The sequence below is a fragment of the Elephas maximus genome, chromosome 14 (genome assembly GCF_024166365.1).
Source record: "Elephas maximus indicus isolate mEleMax1 chromosome 14, mEleMax1 primary haplotype, whole genome shotgun sequence".
NCBI lineage: Eukaryota > Metazoa > Chordata > Mammalia > Proboscidea > Elephantidae > Elephas > Elephas maximus.
In genome coordinates this window covers 83,114,655-83,122,742 of record NC_064832.1, presented here as the reverse complement: position 1 = coordinate 83,122,742, position 8,088 = coordinate 83,114,655, and the positions used below count along the sequence as shown (strand labels likewise).

Below are 8,088 nucleotides of genomic sequence, written 5' to 3'. Positions count from 1 at the left end.
TTGATCATTTGAACAATTTGAACACCAAAATACAGTAAAACTTGTGAAAGCCAGAACCTGTGTAAGGCAGAAACCTGTCAGAGAGGGAAACTTCAAATATTTTTCACTAAAATGAATGATAGAAAAGTGGTAACACGGCACCCCGTCAAAAGCAGAAAACTTGCAAGACCCGGAAAGACTCTGAAATACATAGAGTTGAAATGCGTTCTACTCTGAAACACAAGAGGTTGCCATGAGCTGAATCAACAGCAAACCGGTAACTAGTACGATGCGGAATCTGTGGCAGCAGGGCTTCCCCGTCTGAGGTGGACTGAGAAGTAAGGCCTGACAATCTGCTTTTGAAAATCCTCCAATGAAAATCCTGTGAATCACAATGATCTGACCCACAGCTGATCATGAGGATGGCACAGGACCGGGTCAACAGCAGCAGCAACAATAGGAAATATTCGATCAGGCAAGAATCATGAATGGATGCCACCCTATGTCCATGGTCTCCAGGCAGAAGTGGTTCCCCATCATTCTCGGGAATTTCTTCCATGGCAGCTCTTTCTCAAAAACAGTTACTTCAAAACATCCTCACATTTTTTAAAGCTCTAAATTCATGTTTTTTAGTCTCAAAAGAAGTCCATTATTCCTTATAAACATAGGTTAAAAGAAACAATTATAAATAACTTGAACATTCTGGTCAAATTTATTAAATTACTACTTCTATTTGAGCAGAGGACAAAGTGCAATATCCTCAAGATATAATAATATTCATATCTGAAAGATTTTCACATTTTATTCAGTCTTTTATTTTTCCATAATTAATATTTTTCATTTTTACTAAACTATTAACTCAAAATTTTCTCCATGCTCAAAGTTAAAGGTGCTGTTAAGTCAGTTCCGACTCATAGTGACCATATGCACAACAGAACGAAACATCGACCTATCCTGTACCATCCTCACAATTGTTGCTATGCTTGAGCCCAGTGTTGTAGTCACTGTGTCAATCCATCTTGCCGAGGATCGTCCACTTTTTCACTGACCCTCTACTTTACCAAGCATGATGTTCTTTTCCAGCGACTGATCCCTCGAGATAACATGTCCAAAGTATGTGACACATAGTCTCTCCATCCTTGCTTGTGAGGAACATTCTGGTTGTACTTCTTCCAAGACAGATTTGTTCATTCTTTTGGTGGTCCACGGTATATTCAATATTCTTTGCCAAAACCACAACTCAAAGGTGTCAATTCTTCAGCCTTCCTTATTCTTTGTCCAGCTTTCACGTGCATATGAGGCCATTGAAAACACAAGGGCTTGGGTCAAGGGCACCTTAGTCCTCAAGGTGACATCTTTGCTTTTCAACACTTTAAAGAGGCCATTTGCAGCAGATTTGCCCAATGCAATGCGCCTTTTGATTTCTTGACTGCTGCTTCCATGGCTGTTGATTGTGGAACCAAGTAAAATGAAATCCTTGACAACTTCAATCTTTTCTCCGTTTATCATGATGTTGCTCATTGGTCCAGTTGTGAGGATTTTTGTTTTCTTTATGCTGAGGTGCAATCCATACTGAAGGCTGTGGTCTTTGATCTTCATTAGCAAGTGCTTCAAGTCCTCTTCACTTTCAGCAAACAAGGTTGTGTCATCTGCATAACGCAGGTTATTAATGAGTATCCCTCCAATCCTGATGCCCTGTCCTTCTTCATGTAGTCCAGCTTCTTGGATTATTTGCTCAGCATACATATTGAATAGGTATGGTGAAAGGATACAACCCTGACACACAACTTTCCTGACTTTAAACAATGCAGTAACTATTTAAAGGACTGCCTCTTGTCCATGTGCAGTTTCCTCATGTGCACAATTAAGTGTTTGAAATTACCATTCTCAGCAATGTTATTCGTAATTTTTTTATGATCCACACAGTCAAATGCCTTAGCATAGTCGATAAAACACAGTAAACAACTGTCTGGTATTCTGGGCTTTCAACCAGGATCCATCTGACATCAGCAATGATCTGCCTGGTTCCATGTCCTCTTCTGAATCTGGCTTGAATTTCTGGCAGTTCCCTGTCAATATACTGTTGCTACTATCACTTTTGAAGGATTTTTGGCAAAATTTTGCTTGCACGTAATATTAATGATATTGTTCGATAATTTCCACATTCAGCTGGATCGCATTTCTTGGGAATAGACATAAATATGGATCTCTTTCAATCATTTGGCCAGGTAGTTGTCTTCTAAATTTCTTGGCATAGATGAGTGAGCACTTCCAGTGCTGCATCTGTTTGTTGAAACATCTCAACTGGTATTCTGCCAATGTCTGGAGCCTTATTTTTCATCAATGCCTTCAGTGCAGCTTGGACTTCTTCCTTCAGTACCATCGATTCCTGATCATATGTTACCTCCTGAAATGGTCAAACATCAACCAATTCGTTCTGTTATGGTGACTCTGTATTCCTTCCACCTTCTTTTGATGCTTCCTGTGTTGTTTAATATTTTCCCCATAGAGTCCTTCAGTACTGCAACTAGAGTCTTGAATTTTTTCTTCAGTCCTTTCAGCTTTAGAAAAGCTGAGCATGTTCTTGATAACTTTTAGTTGTTTTATAAATTTTATTTATTTTCAACTGTTCAAATTAATATGCCTACATCATTTTATACCCAGGTAAAATAAAATGCCAGCAACTAAGTGGAGCACAAAAACAAACACTTACAGAGGATAAAAAGAAAAGGTTTCGTGAATCCTAAAGACAATTTCAAAAATTAACTTCCTTTTTAAAATGTAATGAATCAGAAGAGACTTCTTTCATTGAACACCTGAGTAAAATGGGTACAAATTGTTGTACTAGTACAGCTTGTGCTGAAATTACTAATAAAAATATGAATATAACAGAATTTGGAACAGATTCTGCGTTCATTCCTTGCTGTAGTTAAAAAAAAAAAAAACAGAAAACAATGATGTAGGAAGTAAAACTACTTTAGGATATGAAATCGTCGCATCTGCAGACCCTGTAAATGACAGAAATACAAATCCTGCTTTGTGGAATAACTTTTATTCTACTAATAAAAATTCTTGGATCTAAAGAGAGTCAAGTGGTTCTCAACATCACAGTGAACCATTTGAAAATTCATGGGGAATACTTCTGAATCGTAAGCAAACAATGTCCTGTAACCAGAATATATTTCTAGGATACAAAGCTAATGATGAAAATCACAAGAAGGAGCAGCTACAGTATTCTCCGTCTGCAGGCTCTGAAGATTGTTTCGTTTGCAAACAACTCAGTCTTAAAGTATTTAATTCTCTATTTGTTACAATGGATTTAGTAACTGATGCAACTCAAATGTGATTGATAAACATGAAAACAGTTCAATTTGCAGAAATTTTATGTTGTCATGTTTAAACCAAAGACATGGTTTTGGCTTAACTCATGGACTGGAAACAGAATTTAATGAAGGTCGTCAGTAATGGAAAGTCATCCTGCAGCCTGTTTTTGCTGCCATTATAGCAATTACTGAACGTGGATGAATGAAGTGTTTGGGTCCCCACAAAGTAGAAATTTGTGGTGTTTAATTGACCTTGATGCTCAGTTTGATCCATTTTAGTGGGTCACATCTCAAAATATGGTAACACAGGAAAGAGCAACCCATTTTATACATCTAAAACAATGTGTGAAGAATTAATAAATAAATGATAAAGTTCTATCAACAATTTCCAGTGAAATATGTATAGCAGATTCCACTCCTAATCTTTCTCTTACAGATCGGCCAAGTGTTGTTTGCAGATAATTACCTCCCACAGCTGGAAAACCGTCCAGCAATTTATCACATTCACTACCTTAAAAAGTCACACCACCGAAAAAACTGCAAATCAAGTACTTCACTCTTTATGTGAAGTTCGCAAAATTGATTTTTATAAGTGCAGAGGCCAACCCTATGACAATGCTGCCAATATGTCAGGTCATTATCAAGGCTTGCAACAGAAAATTTTAGCATGTGATGAATATATCATTTTCATACTATGTGCTGTGCATTAATCTTGTAGGACATAGAGCAGTAGATCGTTGTCCAGAAGCTGTTTTTTTTTCCCCTACTGTTCAGTTACTGTATGCACTTTTCGCCACCTCTATTTACTGATGAGCAGTTCTTAAAACATATTTAGGCAATAATTGAGTGTTAAAATGTCTTTCTAATACACATTGGAAAGTGCACGCTGTAGCAGTGAGTACAGGTCTGGAATCATAACCTCAGATGCCTTGGAAAATATTGCTGCACACCAGACACAAAAAGAAGAGACCAAAAGAGACGCTGAAAATATCACCAACAGGATGAAAATGTTAAGATATGTATTTATGTTGATTATGTGGAAGAATATATTGCAGGATTTTCATCAGACGAGACAAGCTCTTTAAGATTCAGAAGTAAATTTAAAGACATGTACAGATCTCTAGCAGTTATTAACAGGGTATTCATATAATTTAAGAGAAGGTTTTGAAAAATTTGAAACCACAACAAAATACTGCCAAATACTAATTATCAAGCAGTTTTTTTTTTTTTTTTTACCATCACAGAAGCATTAGAAAGAAACAAGAGAATGATGTAAGTGGACCAGAAGTATCACTGAGTACCAGAGATCAATTTCACATAACCACATGCTACACCGTTATTGATATGCTTGAATCTTGCATGAAAAGAAGGACGAAAGTATGTCAAGTTCTTTCAAATAGATTTCCTTTCTTAAGCAGTATGGATATACCTGATGAAGAATACACGAAGATAGCCAAGAAATTAGTGCAGGCTTATCACTATGATTTAAGTAAAAACTTCTATGGAGAAATGGAATAATTTCATTCTTACATGAGAACTAAATTTACAGATTTAGGAAAGACAAATTTTATTCATGTAGGCATGTAGGAAAGGAGCCCTGGTAGGGCAGTGGTTAAGTGCTCAGCTACTAACTGAAAGGTTGGCTGTTCAAACCTACCAGCTGTTCCATGGGAGAAAGATGTGGCAGTCTGCTTCCGTAAAGATTTACAGCCTTGGAAATCTGTAATTATAAGGCAGTTCTACTTTGTCCAATAGTGCCGCTATGGGTCAGAATTGACTGGATGGCAGTGAGTTTGGCTTTGGGTTGGCATGTATGATTCCATAACCGGAGATAAAATACAATGCATATTTCCCAATGTTGAAATCACTTTACCCATATTCCTTACATTAATGATCACAAACTGCACAGCAGAGCACTCATTTTTGTCCCTAAAGAGACTTAAAAAACCTCAGCATACAACAAAATTCAAGAAAGACTCGATTCATTATCCTTGTTATGTATGGAAGTAGATTTTGTTTGACAGCTTAACTGTGATGAAATCAGTGAAGAATTTCAAGGAGTAAAGAATAGAAAAAAATGCTTTTAATGATAACATTTAGAGGTGAATTATCTATCTAAAAATAAAATATAATAATTTGTTGTAATATTTGTTTTCTGATCATTAAATTTTCTTTTATGACATATTTTCATTTGTTCATTTATAATTATGGCATTTATTATGAAATAAGCATCAAAATGGAAGAATGGGCCTTTTAAAGCAAAATTGGTGGAAATCAATTTTTTGTTGTGGGAGATTAACAGAATTTTACATTGATTGTTGAAACTGCTGAATTCACTGACTCATTTTCTTTGTTGTAGAATATGTGGAATATTCTTTTTGTAGAAAATTTGGTATATAGTAAAAACCGTAGTACCCCACATCCACTTAAAATTTTATAGTCCAGTTCATCTCATGCCACTAAAATGGCATATACCATTTTTCATTCAAACAGTAATATTATAATAGCCACATTTAAAAAGAAGTTATGTCATGGATAGCTAAGACACACACACACGCATACATATATACATGTATGTGTATAACCCTCTTATACAGTTTGATTGCATGAGTAAACAGAGAAGGGGGCACTACAGATTATCATTGTTTAGGGCCCTTATAGGCCTTAATCTGGCCTATAAGGTTGTTGATTGCTTTCTTTCTCACCTGCAAGTGTAAGTTCATTTAGACTATGCAAAGCCTGAAGATTTTGAATATAACTATTGGGAAATGTGGACTCTAAGTTTACATCGTTACTTTTGTTGTTTGTTCATCTCATTTCAGTCTCTTTTACGTAAAGAATGCCTGAAAAATCCGTTTTGTAACAGTTCAAGTTTCATAATACTAATTGTAACCCGTTAGGTCGAATCCAATTCATAGCAACCTTAAAGGACAGAGTAGAACTGTCCTATAGGGTTTCCAAGGAGCAGCTGATAGATTCAAACTCCTGACCTTTTGGTTAGCAGCCGTAGCTCTTAACCACTGCATCTCCAGGCCCCAAGGTGGCCAAAGTTTATTCCCTCCTTTACTGTGCCATTGGGGTCCCAGAAGAGAGAGGATATACTGGAAAATTTATAAAACACTCTACTGACCACAGATACAAACTTCACATCATTGAGTCAGGTTCAGAACTCTAGCTCAGATAAAGTCTATAAAAATTTTGAGCTTAAACCTCCTCAAAAACTTCCCTCATTACAATAAAATACCTTAATCCACTCACACAGGAAAACTGAATGAAAAAATAAAAAATCAAGAGAGACAAGTAAATATGCTTGTTGTTTTGACCTTCGTATTTTTTTTCCCCCTCGGAATTTTTTTTTTCAACTTATCTTGAACAATGGTGACTATACATTGATATCAAAATAGTCTATGATATTGAAAGCCAGGCTAAACTATTTCTAATTTGTAAAAGTAATGTTGATTCCAAGACTCTATAAAACAGATCTTTAGAGGATTATAGTGAAAATATATCAAAACTCAAATAACTAGAAATAAATGAAATGTAGTCATTATACAACCATCTGGCCTTTGAAGCAGTAATGTATTACATTTCGCGTAATGAGGAAAGAGAAAATATACCTGAGTTTTCACTCATTTTTACATTAATAAGAAGCCTCTTTAGTAACTTGATTAATGTTATCAATACCACTAGCATATGCTTTTTAATTATTCCATTTGGTATTATTAATATTATTACCACAAATTATGCAGTCTAGTTTCACATTTGAGGAAATGGCCGGGGTTAGCACACTGAAGTGCAGTGGATGAGCCTCACTGTGGGAAAATCACCTTTGTGGTCGTGGTATCTCCCCTGCCAGGTAAGAACCCTGGTGGCGCAGTGGTTAAGAGCTTGGCTGCTAACCAAAAGGCCAGCTGTTTTAATCCACTAGCCACTCAGTGGGAATCCTATTGGGCAGTTCTACTCTGTCCTATAGGGTTGCTATGTGTCATAACTGACTCAATGGCACATAATAAAAACAACAACAATGTAATTACTCTCAAAATGTTTATTGCATGAACCCCGACCATTAAAAGCTTACTCAAAGACTAAGGTGGCTGCCAAGATGCATCTTTGTTGCTTATAGTTGCCGTAGGATGGGATGTCTAGACATACATCCACAAGAAGCCTTCTAGATATCATTTCTGTATCTATATTTGGATATAGGAACATTATCTGGGAATGTGAAGCATTTTTTCCTCTCAGGCTCTAACTCCTACTTTGTAATTTCTCTTCAGACTTCCTTAAGAATTCTCCAACTGTATGTCTTCTTAGTGGGATTTAGTGTGCACTTCTTGCTAGGGCAGTCAAAGGGCAGAGCCAATGGATGGGGAAATGATGTGGGCTTTGTCAATAATACTCTTTCAGTACTCTGGAGCTTAAGCAACTGAAACAAACACTAGGGGCTGGGGAATTCCTTCGTTCCGGTGACAGCTGCAACGTGGGGGCCAGTTTGTTTATCTGAGTGACATTTGCTGCTGCTTCTGCTGCCTAATCCTCCAGAGTTCCTGTAAGAACTGCCACTTCCCAAAGGCTAATCCTCTATTTGCCTATTGGTTCTATGATGTACCAGTATTTTTCCACTAAATTCCCTCTCTTTCTCCTTTTCTAAAGTGCTTAGAAGCATTACGTTGTTTGCAACCTATTATTCAAGGATGTTCTGTGATCTTTTTGTCAGGGGACATCAGATAAGTAGGTCAGTTTTTAAAACTCCACAAATGAAACACAGGCAAGAACATATCATTATGTG

The 8,088-nt window shown here is 36.6% G+C and overlaps 1 non-coding gene across 1 annotated transcript; it reads right to left on the bottom strand.

Moving 5' to 3' along the window:
* Positions 1 to 7,004: 7,004 nt before the first annotated feature.
* On the bottom strand, positions 7,005 to 7,166 carry LOC126058446 (U1 spliceosomal RNA). The gene has a single exon (XR_007513225.1). It is a non-coding gene; the product is annotated as a U1 spliceosomal RNA (small nuclear RNA).
* Positions 7,167 to 8,088: the final 922 nt, after the last annotated feature.